Source organism: Argiope bruennichi, chromosome X2, assembly GCF_947563725.1.
Source record: "Argiope bruennichi chromosome X2, qqArgBrue1.1, whole genome shotgun sequence".
NCBI classification, from domain to species: domain Eukaryota; kingdom Metazoa; phylum Arthropoda; class Arachnida; order Araneae; family Araneidae; genus Argiope; species Argiope bruennichi.
In genome coordinates, this window is record NC_079163.1 from 62,352,223 (window position 1) to 62,372,956 (window position 20,734).

Sequence of the window (20,734 nt, forward strand, 5' to 3'; positions counted from 1 at the left end):
ATATCACTTTTTGCCTCATTATGAATTACAATTATATTCATTATGGAATGCTCTGGGGAATTATTTAGAATTTTGTCACTATACGTAGGCTGATCAGAATAAAAATATCATAATGGCATTAAAAATTTTAAAGTAACAACTAGCTTAAAATACAAATAGACGGGTATCAACACATCACTTTTCCACATAATTGGCAAACATAAGCCATTTATTTTGGTGCTGGATTTGTTTCTCTTGATATGGTAGAAATCATGTGTTCCATTCATTCAGCCGCTTCTATGTTGCTGCCTTCATAAACTGAAGAAAATCTTGTTCCCGACAATTGTTCTTTTACTTGTGTGAGAAGAAAGTAATTGCTAGGAAACAAATCTGGACCACATGGTTACACTTTCCATTTACAGTTTTGAATGCTATTTTGAATTTGGTGAGCAATGTAAGATGGACATTTTCATGAGATACGATGGTATTACTGAAATGCACACTGCATGATCACTTTAAACGATATGACGATGAATTTTGCATACAGAAATGTTCATTTCTCTAAGAAATGTATTGCGTTACTCATCTTTGAGAGTCATTTGTAACATCTTTTTCTGATTGACTCTGTTAAGATTATTGCTTTGTTTTATGTGATTTTTAATTGTTTTAGTGATCCTCATTATAATGTAGTAGTACCTCATGGCTTTAATTTTAGATTCTAGGATTTGCTTTATCTTATTTTCGTGAGTGACAGAAAACAATTTACTTTTATTCATTCTTGGCTTTAACTAGTCCAGCATTCGTCAACTCATCGTCATCTTAATGCAACAGTAACTGTCTGGTTATATTTCAAGTTATGATTCAGATATATTTCTGAGTGAAAATAAGATAATTTAAGAAACAAATTTCTGATGCAAAAATATGTAGTCACGAATAACTTTATATTCCATCTCATTCGTATAAAGAGTATAAATCTGCTAAATACCTCCCTTCTCAAAAAATTATTTTCTTGTATGATAGCAAATCTCTATTTTAAAAACCATTCAGTGTTTCAATGCCTGCTGCAAATAAAGGAGGCATTTTAAGTGACTACAATAAAAAATAACGATAAGGTGGTTGAATTCAAAACACTCAAGTAAGGTCGCCCGCATCAAGGCCACAAAAACTTCAACGAGCTAATAAACCACGTCGCGTTTTTCTACTGGGAGATAAATTTAGAAGAAACAGTAAAAATCAGGTGAGCTAAAATATTTCATTTTTCACTTAGCTCACTGTGTTATTTAGTTGACACCATTCCCGAAATGTCAGTTTTTATTTAGATGAATTATGAATGTTTAATACTTGGACACTTAGAGATGATTGTTTTGCTAATAAAAGACAGCATGAAATAAATTTCTTAAGGGATGAAGATGAAAATTTCACTGAATGTACGTCAGCTTCTATAATTTTTCTGTCTGCTGACGTTTTTGATAAGTAAACTGGTTTTTGCATTGAAATCAATCAGCATTTTATTCTTATATTAAAAAATGACCTAAAAGTGAATGATTTTAACTCAGTATGTTATGAAAAAAGAATTGTTTTGTTGTAAATTGAATAATTGCAGTATTCTATATAGTGTCAATATAATAAAGTATCCGAGAATTTGATTAAAAGGTAAAGTTCCGATTCGTTAGTAAGATTTTTTTGGCTCAAAAACTATATTTGATTAAGTTGTGGCAAGCATGTGGTGGATAAACAGGAACACGGTAATAAAAGAAAAACCAGATTCTTCATACTTTTTTCGTGGATCTTCAAGGATAAATCCGAAGTATCTAAATTTATACGCCTTTCTAAGGGTTTTTTAATTTTTTTTTTTAATTTTTTTTATTTGAGTATTTTTTTTTTTTTTTTACAATTTAATTTTTATTCCTCAATTCTTCATCTGAGGCTCAAACAACGCTAATGGCTTTTTATTATTTAAACTATGACTCATGGCAATTTAGGTAATGTACTAGGTAATAAAATGTATGTACAATGTAATAAATGTATTCGAATTCTTTCGGATAAACGCATTTTTTCGAACTTCTCCGAAAAGGTTAGATGACTTATTTTTTTTTAAATTCGACCACTTAAAAGTGTACCTGAATTCACATTTTTCTGAAAAGACTCGGTCACGGGGGCCATCTAGTGGACTGATAAGATACTGATCAATTAGAAAAGGAATTTGTCTCATGCAGTTTCGCTGAAATCAGATAACGCTTTTAAACTTTTAACACTGTTTTCATTTGCTTTGAGAAATAATCGCATACATTTTTGTAAAAATAGTATACATATTTGGAAGGAATAAAGCCTTTTTTGTTAAAAGAAATTTAAATATTTCTACACATGTTTTGCTCAAAAAATGTAAAATTTTCTATTAAATTTTATGAAATATACAGAATATATCATACAATATTGTATCATTAAAATATTATATAAAAACTCCAACTGAATTCGCGAAATATTCTAGGAAATATGAGCATTTTTAGTAAAAACATTTTAACTACGCAAGTGCGATATGTAGTATATTTTCCCTTTTCATAATTTTAAAGCGAATATAAAGGGTAATATTAAAAAAAATTCCATTAGAATACCATTCACGCTTCAGAAAGACATCAGCATTGCACTGAGCTGAATTTCAATTTCTTTTAGAGAAGCTAGAAGACAAAGAAGAATTCCTCCAAATTGATAATCTTTAGTCTTTTAACCCCGACTGTTGTCAATAAGAGATATAACACGTCTGCCTTGCATTCTGACGATAGTTAATTTTTTAAAAATATGAACTGTATTTTCTTACGTGCAAATAGATGTACAGATAAGCGATCCTCAACAGATGTTATTTACCAATAATTTCGTACACTTTTATTCTTTTAAATCGACGTGTTTTTTTTCTTCTTAAATGTTATATGCCAAAATAATTGTAAAGAGTTAAACTTTTTTTTTTTTACAAGAATGGTTACGATTTCTAAAAAAATATTTCAAAATTTAGTGGATAATCTTCTCCATAGAATAGAAACCGTTATTGTCGCAGAAAATCGGGCCTTCTTCATAGTAGTAATTGATAAAGCTGCAGGATAAACAAAGCATAAAAGTGTCCGAATATTTTTATTTATATTGTAAAACTTTTTAAACAAAATTAGAAATTTAATCTTTATGTAAGTAATGGTGATTAACATAAAATATTTTGTTACTTAGAACTAAATTTATAATATGTATTTATAAGTATGAAGAGTAGTTTAATACATTTCTACCTTTTTTTGAAACATCAGTAATGTATCAGTATTTTTATCAGTATTTATACAAAAGATTTAAAGATAAAGTTCAAAGATCATTAATTTGTTAGAAAATACTCGGCATATAGTTTTTCTTAGAGAGCATCTGAAATTCAGCTCACTGTAATGCCGAAATCTTTCTGAATCTTAATATTATTCCGATGTAACTTTTAAGTAAGTGGCCCTATGAATTTGCTTTAAAATTATATCAGAAAAATGTGCTATAATTAGCGCATATACAGATAAAATTTATTTACTAAAAATACTTATATTAAGTTAAAATACTAGTATTTAATATATTTTTATCAATATATTAATCACTTCGTTCCTTGGAATTTACAACTGATTTTTTTTTTATGAATTTGTAAATAGTTCTTCAAAATTTTATATCAGTATACATATTTTATGTCTTTATTAACAGTGAGTTTTGATGCAGAAAGCGGATTTAGAATATGGCAGAGCACAAAAGATATTCTATTTTAATATGCTCTTATTAGCTGAGTTTCTGCTTGGTCTGTTTATCGGTTTGGTACAAATTTTGCAATCTATCAAAACTTTTATTACTAAAAGATGGCGCCAAATCATATCGGTAGCTCATCCGGAAGATAGTTTAAAATCGATTGAAAAATTTAACCCACACGTGATTAATAATCAGAAAATAATCAATTAAATGCAAAAAAAATGATATACCACGTTTTTAAAACTGACTAAAATGTATGAAATAATTTCTGCCAGCCCCATACAGAGTTATAACCCCATATCGAACTGTACGGCGCTTTTTAAAAATTCACAATCACAGATTTTCAGAACAATCTGTACGGGGTTAGGATTTTGTACGTTGTAAAAAAATCCACTTCAGCAAAAAATATATTTTGTCAGAATTATAAAAAGAAATAATGCTAATCCCTGCTAAAATAATTTCAAGTTTATACTCCAATTTAGAATAAAATTTAATATAACTTTATTTATCATGAAATAATAATTTTGAGTGATAAAGTAAAAATCACCCTTTTTTTTGTTGCAATTTAAAAGTAAGTCTTATACAATTAAATTGTCATCATGCATATACATTAGTTCCACTAAGTTATAGAAACCCCTCCACCCTTTAATAAAATCCATTGTTATGAAGATCATTAACATTCTGTCAGAGTGAGCATTTAAACCATGACAGCCCATCATTCGCGAACCCTTTATTTGTTTCGTATTAGCTTGATACACCACAATGTAAATGAACGGTCATAAAAAAAAATTCGATCAATATGAAGCATTTGCATAACATGTTCCGAATTTAACATTAGTATTCAATCCATCTGCCTATTCAGCAGCTACTTTGGGTTGGTGATAGTATGCAGAGCTATTGTATTCAGCAGTGTGCCGTGTAAAAGAGTAGGCTCGGCAAGAGACGACCTACATTTTGTTTCTTACCGCTGATTGACTCCACACGGAGACAGGTAGGCACGCATAGCTACAGTCACGTGTACTGCTCTGCGTAAATCTAACGGCACCGCAGCTGTTGGATATTTAAACATTCTAGTTGAACGTCCCGTCAAAATAGTAGTCGATTTCAACGTGATCAGGTAGAGAAATAAAAAGGAACTCAATTCACGTCGGGGTAAGCTTTATTGTCTGTATAGACATGAGCAGAAGGAAATAATAATAATAAAATGCGAGTTTGTCGCGATGCTCTGTGAAAGGAAAAATAAAAGAGGGGGCATATTATCATAAAACAATGGATGCCTGTTTAGAATTTTGAGAATAACCAACAGCTTGCTGGAATTTCGTTAAGAAGGAAAAATCAATAATTTTCAATACATAAAACTGCGTATATTATATATGTTACTACATTTACTACTATTAATACATGTAAAGATTTTTTTTTGTATAATCCCTATAAAAATAGTGCATTGAAAAGGGAAAATTTTCATTCCTCCGTTTTATTGATTTACTTTTTGAAATTAATTTTATTTCTCAACTCTCATTTTAGAATTCTCATTTTTAAAACATACACTACAGAAATATATTATAAAATAAATTAGGATTCATAAGCTTCTATGTTGCTGTCTATTTACGATAAAAGGTTTTCAAAAGCAGGCTTTGAAATGTTTCCATTTCCTTTAGTTATTAAATCAATAATTTTAAACAATAAACTGTAAATTTATAATGTTTAAAAATTTATATTTTGTATTTTTTCCTAGCTGAAATGTACTTAATTAATTAATGTAGTCTTATCAATCAATCTATTAAAATTTTATGCGAGTGGACCAAAATGATTTCAAAACAGAAAAGCTCAATTGTGAAAAGTTTCGATTTTACACCCTGCATATTGCATATAGAACTATACGCTCTAATATATCCCTAGTCCTTGTATGGGAAATAAGAGCATCTACATTGATCTTACTTGAAGGATAATAAGGTTGGAATTATCAACAAATCTCAATAGTTGAATTTGCTTATTTAGCACCTCGATATACTGCACCATTAGCACTGATAAATATAAAACATAGTATGTAGATTTTGACAGAATTTGAAAAACTGATGATATTTGGTGGGAATGTAATTACATCCAAGAAAAATAACTAAACATTCGGCTTAAATGGCATGCAAAAAACCATAAGGCAAAATCAAACATACAATTACGCTAATATTACGTCATAGCATTTTCAGCAACTAGATGGAAGTTTCTGTTGCTCTAATAAGATTGTTCTAGAAATGCTCAATAGAGATAAGACTCCATTTTGCAAATGTCTTCACTGTCAAGATATTCTTGATACTTATGTGAACAAACGTTATCTTGCATCAAAATGTGGCAACGGCAATTGCGCCCCTGGAAATACAAACCATAAATCTGATCTCTATATCCATGAACAGTTAGCAAATCTTTTTAAAACACTAAATTAGGGGTGGGCATTAAGTCTATCGCGATCGACTGGTGGACCACTATGACATTTTAAGGTGCCCGTCTTTACTAAGACCCAAGACGCGCATACTAAAAGGATTTTTTTTTTCATTCATGTATTGCACATTGACAATGTTGATGTGGAAGAAATAAATGAAAATATATATTATATACTCTTTTTATTTCTTAAGGAAAACGAAGTTTTCCTCTTTCTAAATGACAATTTTAAAAGCACATAGTTCAGAACTTAAGAATAACTTTTAGAATCTAATGGACGAAGTAAGATATCCTAATTTTAAAAAAGTTGCACAACATTTAACATCGGTTTTTGGCTCTACCTACATATGCGAATTTGCATTTTCAAAGACGAATATAATTAAGACAACATATATTTCCCATCTCACAGAATACCACTTAGAACCCAGTGCAAGATTGTCATTTATTAATTATATACTGAGATGCTCAAGATTGGCGAACAGTATGCATATTAAATCTTCTATTAACTATACCTACAAGAACTAATTTTAGATGAAAATGGTTTATTTTTAATGTATTTTGAATTGTTTGATATTAGATGCGTCATTTGATATTATTATATTTGTGACTATTATTATTATTATGCTTGTATCTTGCTATTATTATTAAGTTAGCAGTTATGCAGTTAAGTACATATTCCGTATTTATTATTAAGTTGTAATAAATACTGTAGACCATTTTTTTTTTTTTTAGCTCCCCACATCTGCGGCACTGGATTGACCGCAATACCTTGAAAAAATTAGTAGCCATACCTGGTAATTCAATCCTACGGTGGATCTCTTAAAGACAAGAAAGAATTTCTTGCCCAAGTTCGAAGTTGGGTAAGAAATGTGGGAGGTAGAAAAGATTGCGAATGGAAAAAATAATGCGTTGGCAAACTCGAAAACAGAAGTACCTTCCTTTTATCAGGAGAAGTAAAGAGAATATTCCACGTGCCAATCCTCCTCTAATTTCATATAGGGGCCATGAGGATGGAAGACAATATCTGATATGGGTTTTCCATCAAGATGTCACAAACTTAAACCTTCTTTGCATGATGATGGAAATTTCCAACATAACATTTAGTGAACAAAAAAATTGGTCTCAAAACAAATGAACTGTAAATTGATTGTTGTTGGCAACTTTTTTTCACGATTATTGCGTAATTAGGTACGTAGCTGTAAAAAAAAAAATATCACAATCATTATAGCTGGTTTGAACTCGTCATTATGCTGTTTGTTGTGGAAACGTGCGATTTCCTGAAAATATTTATAATTAATCTGAAATTTTTTTGGTAATTAAAGCGATAATGAGTAGAGAAATTTAGAAGAGAGGGGCATTGGCGATTATGTAATGAGCTTAACATGTAAATTTGCATGATGATGGCTATTTCCATCACACTGTTTTTTTTTTATTATTATTTTATATTATATATTTATACTAGGACTTTTTTTAAACATTTTCCCTTTAATCTAGAGCCTAAATTATATCACCCTGATTTATTTCACAAAAAAAAAAATCCTACAAAGAAGGGTAAAGTTAAAACGTACTCGACACTAGGGCTGAAAATCACTTTTAATTTCTAAGAAATTGCAATTATCTAAAAACTTTCAACACAAATGTTCGTTATAATGAGGCAATAATTCGTCTGAAATTTTTTTTTCGCTTCAATCATAAAAAACGGGGAAATGAAAATTTCAGCCCACTACTACCATTTCCATCAACTTTGAGCGGAATGGCAAATCTACGAATTGACCCAGATTTTTACCCTCCGTTCAACATATCCCTCGCTGATTGAAATCTAATCAAAGCAATTCCAATTATCCTGTTTACAAAATGTCATGAGCAAAGTGCTATATATATACGCAGATCAACGCTTTAACTCTGATATCTCAACGTCGCCTCTAATGATTACGTGACCAGAGAGCTAAGATGAGCTATAAAGAAATAACTAGCAGACCGTAGAGAATTTCTTGCATGTAACAGTCAAGAATCTTGGTTATCATGTAAAGTAGTACGGTGCCCCGAGTATTGAATTATTGCTTATTTGTTGTTATTAAAAGACAAAGAACGTGTTTTTATTTCATTCCTTACGACATAAATGTGTCATAATTCTTCTTAATTTTTAAAAATTATAACACTTCTGCTTCAATTAAAACATTAAAACACTGCTACATTAAATTAATTAAATATTCAACAAAGACGATGAATTAGCGAAAATCCTAGAATTTCCGGTTTGGGAAATTATATAAGCCTGAACGCGGATGTTAACTTTCTCTTTATCCTCACAATTTTCTCTTCTTCTCTTACTATTTAATATTCTGGATAACGATGTTCATGGAGAGGAAGCATATAAATATCTGGACCAAACTGTATTGTTCTTCGCATTTTCCTCACGCAGCCAACTTATTGCAAGATATCTATACAATGCTAACTGTGTGTGTGTGTGTGTGTGTGTGTGTGTGTGTGTGTGTGTGTGTGTGTGTGTGTGTGTGTGTGTGTGTGTGTGTGTGTGTGTGTGTGTGTGTCCACTTACCGCCACTTAAATCCACTTACCGCCGATTTTAAAATAATTTCTATTTCATTCCGCTTTATTTCGTCCGACGGGAGGGGGAGGGCAGCATCTCATAATTGAGGATGAGAAGCTTCCGGCATGGTGGTTGGTTCTCGCCACATTTGTGAGTGCACGAAAAGGTGGGGGGTCTCCCATCGATGACGGGACGTACTTCCTTAGGGAAAAGTTGTACCGTCCCCGGTGAGGGGCCTTAGCTCTCAACGAAAGTTCCCGCCAATGCTGCTGTTGCCGCAGTTCGGTCATTCAAGTTTTTCCGTGTGCCTTCCGGGAGAGGGGTCGGTGTAGTCAGTTTATGATTATGATTCCGCTTTATTTTAAATATAAAAGCACTTCTGCCTTAATGCAAAAATAAAATACTTCTGCTTTAATTAATGAGAAACCACTGGATCTTCTCTAATCCAAATAAACCTCGTAAATTGGCAAATATGAGGGAAATTCCCAATTCGAATACATAACGAAACTATTTCAAAATTCCTCTTTCTGCTTTTAAGGGTTTTTTTTTTTTTTTTTTTTTTTTTGCATTTAACCAAAATATTTTCAGAAAATATCAAAAGCAATCTTTCGGCAATGATGTATGAAGAATTCAAATAAAAGATTATTCAATTTAAACAAATCCATTTCCTTTTGTACTCCAACCAATTTACATTATAAATAATATTAATGCAAAATATATATATTCCTCTTCATTTATATAAGCCTTCTTATACATATATATGTTTGAAGAAATTTATAATGATTTCAACTCAATGAACATTGAAGCACCTTCTCTCGAATGAAGTTTTTCTCTCAGCAGTTATTTCTAATACCTCAGATATATTCATTCTTTAATTATGTTTGAAGAAATTATTTATAATGATTTCAACTCAATGAACATTGAAGCACCTTCTCTCGAATGAAGTTTTTCTCTCAGCAGTTATTTCTAATACCTCAGATATATTCATTTTTTAATTAATAATTATTTTTTTAGATATATAGCAATCAATTTCAATTAGCGAAATAATATTCTCGGCAGACTATTTTTAGCACTCTGATTCAGACTCTTCATGTAACTGATGTGTTATTTTATTTTTAGTTTATAATTAATATTTTTAAATATTTATCAAGAATTAGAATCGAAAATTGCAGACAGAATAACACAAAAAATATACACTTTCGCTCAAAAATATATTTTCTAGAACGTTAATGTAAACAAGGTTTTTATTTACTGTCAATGGTCGTAAGAAGGACTGCCAAGTATTTTCAGCAGAAATGCAGAACTTGAACAAAGGAAGTGGTTATTCAAAATAAAGGCGCGATGCTTCGAAATATTTGATTCAATCAAACAAGGTTCACAGGACAAAATTCCACTTGTTTTCAGAAGAAGGAGAAAAAAAAAAGAAATCTTGTAGAAAAACTCCATACTGTATTACCTATTTTGGAATTTTTTTAAATCAGTGATGAAAAGTTAAAAAATCATATCAGTAAAAGTTAAAATCCCTAGACTATTACATATACTAATTTTTACATAGAATTGAAGATCTTTTATATATTTTATTTCAATTCTCACCTATAACTTCATTAATGTTCCTTTAATGCTAAATCATTTTATCGATTTTTCTACCTTTCCCACTAATGTAGATCATGATGTACGTAAAAGAAATAAATACTTCAATTTAACCAAATATTTCATCCACAATGTAGCCTTTTTTTTAAATACTCGATTAGAACTAAGAGTACTTTTTTCTGCTCAAGTTACAAAAATGCCTAATTAAGGGACAATCCATTTAAAGATCTGTTTTGTTGAACAAATATTATTTCTATCATTTAAAACTCTTACAATAAACGGATAAACGCAAATAAATGAAACAGTACCGAAATAAAGTATTAAAATTTTCATTGATAAAATATTTTAATGCATTAATTTCTATTATTTCTAGTCTAATTTGAATATCCTAGGCTTTGTAATTCCATGTTAAAGTCTCCAAGCAATTATAATTTCATAACTTTCATTTGAGCAACGGACTTTTCTGAGTTTCTTCTTCAATCAATAATCTTTCAATATTCAGTAGCCTTGCACAATTCGCTATGTAACTTTGCAATAACAAAATCTATAATTTTATATTATTAAGAACTTTTTAAACAAAGCGTATCCGTTTCTTGTCACAATAACAGATATAAAATCATTTTACTAGTCAGCCATTCAAAATTAGAGATGGCAATCATGAATTTGACATCTAAGTAGTAATACTAGCTTAGAATCATTTGAAAAAAATTATTCAAGCGGTGTAAACAGTGCCTAAAATAAAGATCTCAAGTGCGAAACTTTTAACAGTTTGGTGTTAAGATTGCATAACCGATTATTTGGCTAGAAATAGATTAGGAAGTGAGGTGAGTGACCTATTAAATCTCGAAAGCTTTGTCACTTATTCAACGGCAATGTAATAACACGGCTTTAACAGCCAACACCACCCAATTTCACATTTTAGATAATTAACTAAGAATAACTTTTTGAAAAATGGTTAGCTAAGACAATCGCTCATTTATAGAATGCGGTGGAATAAATGATATTTTATTTTTTATCTGGTGCATCATCTTTGTAAAAGAATTCACAGAAAGCAATTATGTCAGCTCACACGTGGCTTCGCTTCCGATTTATCTCTATAATCTCCACAAATACTAATAAATGCATCAACCGAGAAATGCCGTAAAAAGTTATTTGTGATAATAAAATCCGTAAATAAGTTATAAACAATTTGGCGTAAAAAGTAAATTCCTCGGTTTTTAAATATATTTTTTTTATCTGCAACAATAAAAAAAAATTACTAAGAAGATTAAGCATAAGCTTCCAAACTAAATCTGGTGCCATTTTCGAAAGATATTCGATAAAATATTCGTAATGAAAATATTACAAATAATGGAAATATTACTAAACACATTGCAAAACAGTCATATCTACATAAGGCCAGCTAGGGTAAATGAAAATGAATTTTGCAGGAGCTGTCTTCTTCGATTTAAATTGTTCTTATGAGAAAGAAAATACGTCTATAATTTATATGAAGGCATAATTATGTTCTGAAAGAAATTAAACAATACCCTTTTTTGCAAATATAATTTATCACTTAACCTGTCATAACCTATGTTCATTATTTCTCCAATATGTCCCCAGAAAATATGGGATGATTAGAAACATGTATTTTCGCTTCTGATTACAGTAACGAATTGATTAGAAATATATATATATATATATATATATATATATATATATATATATATATATATATATATATATATATATATATATATATTTGTAATGATAAGAGTCTTCTGCTTATTTCAGCTTAATTTATTTTACCACTCGTTTGCAAGTACTCCAAAGTACTGTTTATGGATAAAAATATATTCTATTTCGTTCAAAATATATTCTATCACATATCATTTGTCGTAACTACATAATATCTTCGATTTAGCGTAATTTGTAATTGTTCAATCTCAGAATTTATCGGGCAAAATCGGGAAATGAACCTTTATATAAAAGAAATGGCTGAACATTATAGGACATTAGAAGGAGATAAATAAGATTTAGAAACTTACTTTAACCCCTTACCTGCCGAGAGTAACTTGCGAGATTAGGTCCCCAGTGCCACATATATATGTATACAGTTGCGAGACGTATATATACGCCAGGGCCAGCATTGACTTAGGGAGACGTACATACGCCCGCGGCAGGCAAGGGGTTAAAATGAATAAGAACTAGTAATTCAATTTAGAGGTAGAAAAAAAAAGACTTCCCATTTTAAGTAGAACGTTTTATCTCAGACTCAAATAATTTTTTTCTGATATTTACGCTTCCTGAATAAAATTTACTTAGCCAAGGTACATAAATTTGTTGACAAATCATCCACAGAAAAATTGTTGCTTCCTCCATTTTCACACTTTCCATTTCTTATTGAAAAGATTCAAAATCGCCATCTTCAGATTCTTCTTTCAGCATCACGTCCCCCCCCCCCTTCCTTAACATCAGTTTTTTGTTTTCTTCTATATTCGACGTTAATCAGCCTAAAATAATTGTTAATAATTAATTTTCATATGTAAAATAATATGAGTGTAAATTCCATGGCAGATTCTTTAAAAATATTAATTGTAAATTTAGCCTAAAATAATACGCATTTTTGGCGGAACAGGACTCTACTGTGTTCTTAGACTTAATAATACTTATTATCATATAATAAATTATTCAAAAAGCATGAAAAATTTATTATATGATAATATAATAAATGTTCTTTCTTGTTGTAAATATCTGATCCAAATTACCTCAAGAAAAAAAAATTGTTTGGGATAATTGAGTATCCCTATTCTGTTTCTCAGAAGAAAACTTAAAAATGAAATTTAAACTTTACTCGCAACTGTTACAGACCAAATAAATGTATATCTTAGCAATTACTTTGCAAATAACCGATATAGGGAATGTATAATGACATTTAAAAATCTTTTCATTTACTTTTTATTACTACAATTGCAATTAGATTAAAGAAACTTTAGAAAATATCACTGAAAAAAGCAAGAAATTGTTTATCGTCTTCCACATCCGCCTTGGGAACTGTATTCACTATTCCCAATTACCCTCAATGATCTATTTTAATGCAATTACTTCTTATTTTACCCCGCAATATATAATTATTTTTCTTCAATGCCAGTCTATAATTCCAGTTTCCAGTTTAACATAATGAAATATATCTTACTACAGTTTAACGTATTTTACATGGCAACAACACAGGGCGAGTCAAAATTATCCGAGAGCTATATTGAGCAGTCAATTGGTGTATTTATTCGAAAAATATATATTTCAAGAAGTAATAGATTGAAATTTTGGATCCAAGAGAGTATGATTACCTACATAACAGATACAGACCTTTTGTTATACTGTAAGTCTTTTATGCAATTTTTGTCAAACCTGCTGTAGCATTTTGATGCTTTCAGGGCTTTCAAATAAATGATAGTCATCGGACTTCATTAACATACAATTATGCTATCATTATGCGAACAGAGATAGAAAAATGTTACCTTGGCCACAAAGCCATGCGATTTCTGTTTGTGAGGGTTTGTAAAAGATCACATGTGTGTGCTTCCAACGTTTTAAAGAAATATGCATAAAATGTTCCAAAATAACAGTCAATTGCGATCGTATATCCGAGCAACACTATGTGGTAGCCAGTAGGTATATTGTTCAAATCATTAGCTAGCGACGAAGAGATGTGCGAAAGGTTATGGTAAAGACAGAGATAGTTTAGTTTAACACCAGAGGGAGGACGTTTGGCCCCGACAGATTTAGCATGCACTGAACTCGCTTACGCGACGGTTCTTCGGTGGAAATGGGTCTCGAACATGAAACCCTCCGGTTCCGAAGCCAAGACCATATCACCAGGTCACCACGACCCAAAAGATAGAAATAAAGAAGAATTTGAAAAACTACAGAAATTTCACATCCCAGACTTATTTCACGAGAAATTTACATCAATTATTTGTTATCACTGACGTTTTTGCTCTTTTTCGAAGTGCCGGCCAGTGCCGATGAGCTTGCAAAGACCCTGAAGGGAAGAAGAATACGTCTGGGAATAAAACATATGCAGGTGGTTCTTTCAAAAGGGCTTCTACATTTTGAATACATGGGTTTTCTTTTTCTACCTCATGATAAGCACAGTCTTTCCAAATTTTTCTGCCCCAGCCGATACTTCGAGAAACAGCAGAAATTTCGTGATACTGGTAACGATCGCGAATAATTGCAGTAAACTTACTCGTAAAATAAATCTCTTCTCTTCTTCTTCTCCTCTTCTTTACTTAAATTACTTCTCAGCCCACTCTTTAGAGTATTGACGAGTTGAACTATTTACAAATATTGTTATTTATTACAATAATTAATTAAAAGAAATATTCGGTGCCATCCGGCAAATCAGAATGGTTTTATCTGATAATTATATGAAAACTATGAGTAACACATTAGAGACTTCACTAAAGAAATTGCATCGGGAATGGAAACTTAAACCCGTCTCGCCACCAAATGAGGTCAAAATTGAGAATTTACCAGACAGTTTTTTTATTATTCATATTCGATTTACTCCTATTCCCCAATGGGTATTTAGTTTAGTTGTTTTAAAGTCACATTTTAAAGCAACACTAGGGCTATTGTGGGACGGACCTCGCAATTTCAAACCGTGATTATATAATGAGGACAACATTCCCTCTCCCTCTGAGCTGGCACTCCCTCTCTCCAAGCTTCCACACCACACCAGCGGGAGAACGTTTGGCCCAGACGGATTTAACATGCACCAGACCCGCTTATATGATAGTTCTTCTGAGGAATTCGGTCTCGAACCTGAAACCCTCTGGTTCCGAAGCTAATATCTTACCATCAGGCCACCACTGCCTCCCCCAGTAGGTGAGATGGCAAAACCAAAAACATTATAATTCTTGGTATTTTCTAATTGCTACACAACACAAAGATTTTTGAAGAAATTTCAGTGCCCAATCATAAACAACTATTAAAAAGTAAATTTTCTATCAGATTTATGTAGCATATTTAAGTGCTCCTTGAATGGCCAATAGACACAAATTTATTATCTTAAAGATATATATATAAAAAAATACAATTAGAAGAATAAAACATTCATTTTTCAAATATTTATATAAATAACTTATGTTAATTTTTCCAAAAATGTGTTTTTGCAATGCCACAACAATAAGTGCATTAACACTTTGCACTCGGAAAAGTAATTTGATGCATAATTATTCATCTAATACAACGACTGTTTATTGCTCCGACAAATAAACACATATAGTTGTTTTAAGTTAAATTTCTTGGAAAAATAAATCTATATCTTCTTAACACTCTGTAGATATTTTTAACTATCAAAATGTTAAAAAAAATGCCGAAAAACGGTGCACCGTTTTGAATGGTGCTTGAGAGGAGCCATCCGAGTGCAAAGAGTTAAACAGTTTAAGCTTCCAAGCATTACATTAAAAAAACAGAAAGGGTTTGAGGAGCTAATTGCTTGACATTATTAAGATTAAATATTTGTAGTATTTGCTGTATAGAATCACTCCCTTACTTGTGTTATTATTAAGGGAAAAAATAATTTCAATATATGCAGATAAACAATTACTTAAACTAATCGAACGGCCTATAGATTCAATAAACTGAAAATAATTCTAACTAGTTATTTATTTTTAAAAAAAGATTTTTTTTGCATTTGATTTTTTATATGTATACGAAATTTCAATTCATTGCATTAAAATAAATAATAAAAAAACAAAGTTTTCATTTCTTAAAGATACAATCAAGATCATTTTATTTAAAACTAGTGCATGCATGCATTAATTCACAGTTTATTTATTAATTATTTAGATACAATGAAAAACAGTTTATCAAGATTAATTAGTGATGAGAATTAAAATCGCTTTTTTAAAAACAGCGGGTTCAAGCTTCAACGTCTGAAAAGGAAGAGAGAACTCTAATTAAATATTTAATAATGAAGCTTCCAGTAGATTGCTGAATGTTTAAAAAAATAATTTTGAATGAAATGAATGACGTTAAAAATTTCATCGTTTTGAGAGGAAACGAATACGGTAAAGCGCCACGATTCTTGTATTAGTCGCAAATTCATTAAATGTTATTTTATTGATGTGGTAAACGTGCAGAGAGAGATTTTTACAAAATCGAATGCAATCCGAAACTAGAAACAGGTTTTCGAACAAAGTTAAAACATTTTTCTTTTTCTATTCTTCGATATTTTTCGTTTCAGTTTCTAACCTGATCTCAGATTTTTTTTTTTTTTTTTTTACATTGTAAGAAAAGAATCCAAACTGTGCGGGAGAAATAACAAGCAACGCAGTTTGAAAAAATCACTCTTATTGTATTTGACATTATAGATACTATAATTGCCGTTTTGCCTATAATGGATTATAGGCAAAACGCGACATTATAAGTTTTTAGCTGGATCAGTATCGCACATATAAAAAAAAAATATCAGTCGACTGACTGAAATACATACATTAAAAAATCATTTAACAACGATTAAAAAAGGAAAGAATTTCTAATTTGAAACACAAAATTATTTTATTTAAGTAAAGTTAAAGACTTAAAGTTAATTCTTTATGCGAACATTTCAATGCAGTCTATAATAACATCTAATATCTTATTTAATCCTTCAGTATCTTTTTTGCTCGCAAATGTGTGGCGCATGCCACTTCAAATCAGTAGTTCCGAGGCATTTTAAAACAAATATTGAAAGGAAATGAACAAATATTTCCTTCGTTTATTTCAAATTAAATCGGTAGTACACAAAGGCAGGAAATCTAATAATGAAAATCATACAGTGACTTCCTAGAAACGTTTAGATTCTTTCAATGCCGTCACCAAGAGTGACTACAAAACTTTCCATTTATGCTGTCGTAGGCTGGCACTTGCAGCAGTGCCAGTTCTTTTCAGTGTTTGGATAGAGCGGTCTTTCGCTTTAAGAATCTCTGAAATGGTTCGGTGGCGAATGCTATAAAGTAGCTTCTTCAATGAGAGCATTTAAAAAAATTAAATTATAATAAAAAGGGCTGAAATGGAGTGTATACAGAGGATGGAATAGCTATTACCCAGTGATCAAACAAATCGTCATGTGTTACCATTTTCAGCGCTATTTCAGAGATTTTTAAAGCGACAGGCTGTTCCAAACGAACCAACCACGGAACTCGTATTACTCCACGATTTCCACAACACTGGAAACAACAGATATACAACACTAGGGACTATATTGGAAATCTATAGGTCCTAATAAATCCAGTACACTCCCGAGTATCCGGTTCGTCTCTATTCGGCGTAGTTTTCTTTATCTTAATTGAAGAAGGCAAGGCATTAGAAGCGGGTGTCGGCTACGATCCTCCTACGTGTCGAGTGCAAAATACAAGTTGTGACAGGAAAAGAGCAGCTTTCTGCTATTTGTTCATTGTTTCATCAGTATGCAACGGACCTCAGTTGTTGCCGTTGCTCCTGATTACAACTGCACAATACGTACAGGATTCGTAAATTATTCTTGGGATATGCTTAATGTTTTAAGTAAACCACAGTGAAGTGAACAGCATTCATGTTAAAATGTGAACAGTTTATATCCTTTAACTTACTTTTTTCTAATAAATTCTTGCAGTGCAGTCTATAAACATATATAAACTACCAGTACAGAGCCTTCAATTTTAACTCGACACGTTACCGGCAACTGCTTCTGTGTCTCACCCGGCCGTGGCCACGTTCATATTCTACGTGGCTTGAGATGAATAGAGGGCTTAGTACTCAATAAAAAGTGAGAAAATACATATTGTAGCAATGAGTTGTTATAAAAACTTTGTCTTCTGGTATTGGTGGACAAAGAAATGAGTTCATAGAATTTCGGCTTATCCAGCTTTTTTTGTTATCCAGCCTATCATATCCGCCACATTAGGTCAGATACTCTAGACTGTACTGTAAGTCGTATCAATTGTAATTATGTGATTATCGCTACTGTGGACCTAAGGTTGTGGTCGAGGTACTACGAGAAATCGTTATCATCTCTATGAATGCGATATTACGCAGAAACCAAACAAAGACCAGGCAATCACGAGCCGTATTGCTTAATTATGATAGGTCATCTGAAGGAAAATCGTAACGAAAAATGGTGTCTTCAGTCTTAAATATAACTTCTCCGCTTGAAATTGTACATTGGTGAATTCTAAATACCTTCTAACATAGCAATATTAAAATATTGTATAGCATTTATAATTATTGTAATTTAGTTAAATAAATCGAACCATGAAAAAATTTTCATTTATATTTTCGCAAAACTCATGTCTGTAAAACCAAAATATATTTTAATATTTCATGAAATAAATAAAAACAAGCAGAATCGTGAGATTTTTTAATGCGGTAGCAAATCAGTTACCACGTAGAGGACTTCTGAAAAAATAAGAATAATCTGACACAATTTTATTTCAAATTATATAGTTTTTTTTGCTTCGAAGCATGATTTTTACTCTCTTCCTCATGAGCTAAAGTTTTGCACACTTAAGTGTTCTCGATGGTAAAGCACCGTTTTAATTTTTTAGAATTTAATTTTTAATTAACTAAAAATTAAAGTTTGTTGTGGATTTGAGAAAAACTAATTCCAAGTTTCTATAATATGTATAATGAATTATAAATTAAAAGTCAAAGAGGAGAAATTAATTCAAATAGAAAATCCTGTTAGTAAAAGTGCGCTTTACAAATTTTTTTTACTTCGTTTTGATAATTTATATCATTAAATCAATTCAAAAATTTGTCATTAATTACATTACAATTTACGTCATCAAATGGAATTTCCAACAAATATATACGAATTTATATTCTTGGAACTAAGCTCCCAACCCTTTTTCTTTCTTTCTCTTTACTATTATGAAAAGCATTTAATTTTTAGGGTGAGTTTTAAACTTTCTTTTTTGGAACTATGACCAGCGAGTTAGTTTAGTTATATTAACGTCCCGTTTTAAAGCAACACTAGGGTTATTTTGGGACAGACCTCGTAACTCTGAACAGTGGTCAGATGATGAGGACGACACTTGAGCTGGCACCCCCTCTCCAAACTTCCACACCACACCAGTGGGAGGATGTTTGGTGTGGATTTAACGTGCATCAGACCCACTTACACGACGTTCTTCGATGGAATCGGGTCTCGAAAACCCCCTGGATCCCTTACCATCAGGCCACCGCGGCAGTATGGCCAGCGAAAGGCGCAATTCAATTAGAATGCAGAAAGCAAGAAAAAGAGAGTCGGAAAGAATTTTAAGCTTTTATAGTTTTAAAAGGGGATTTATCTGAAATAATATTTTGTGTTCAGCGCATGTTATCTTACGGTAGAAAAATAAACTACTGAGTTGCGTGAGCTCTTAAGTTAAAATGAAGCCTGAGTTCGAGTAACAAAGAAATCACTAATTTTAAAATGCGGATTAATTGAAATTGTTACACACATATGCACGCACATAGGGAATGTTCTTTTGATTAATAAAAGAGTAGCAGAAGAATGATTTATTCTTTTCTACAGTATTAGGCAAAATCTCAATCCTTAGATGTTTTTAAATGTCCTTCGTTTAAACCATGGCAATGAACTAGAATTATCACAGCAAGTAGAAGAGAAATTATTCAGAGTTGATTTATGTTTGAGAAGGAGATTTTAATGAAATATAGCTGAACAAGCATTTGTTTTAAGCACATGATACTGCAGTTGAATGTTAAGGTTACAGAAATCAGACCCTGGAAAACGTGAGAAATCACGCAATCCTTCCAAGGGAATAGTTATAGTTGAAGAGATTGGAAAAAAATAAATTTTAAAGTTGCGGATAAACTAAATTCATCAACATCAGTTTTTTTTTTTTTTTTTTTTTTTTTTGAGTGATTGCATCAGTGATATCATTCCTCTTATGGTACGCATGAATGACTATTTTTGAATATTGTGCACATCAATGACAGTTTTTGCTCTCATTATGAGTTTCCGCATTTCGTAATATTCATTGACGTAGTGAAAAAATGCATTGACAATGAAACAGGTGACAAAACTGATCACTTAAGGAAATCCGTGTGCCAAAAATTTAGGTCTGACAAATATTATATTAAAAAAATGCATAATAATAAAAATCCTAAAATTGCGATGTTTACTTATCAGATAATGCCTTCAAACACTCAGCAGCATTTCGATAGAAACGCACGATTTTAGCATGGTTATTATTAAACGATTTTGGGTATGTAAGAATTCAATATGGAAGAATTCGAATCCAGATCAGCATCTGAGAGCTTGATTCAAAATATTGTTTTGAGGAGTTGAAAGATGTGGATTTATGTAGGATATCCACTCTAATCATAGTCCAATCGTTAATTCGAATTTTTACACCTTTAGAAGTGAAAAAATAATTTAAATGAAGTAAAGAATTATGCTGTTTTTGAGTCCATAAATCTAATGC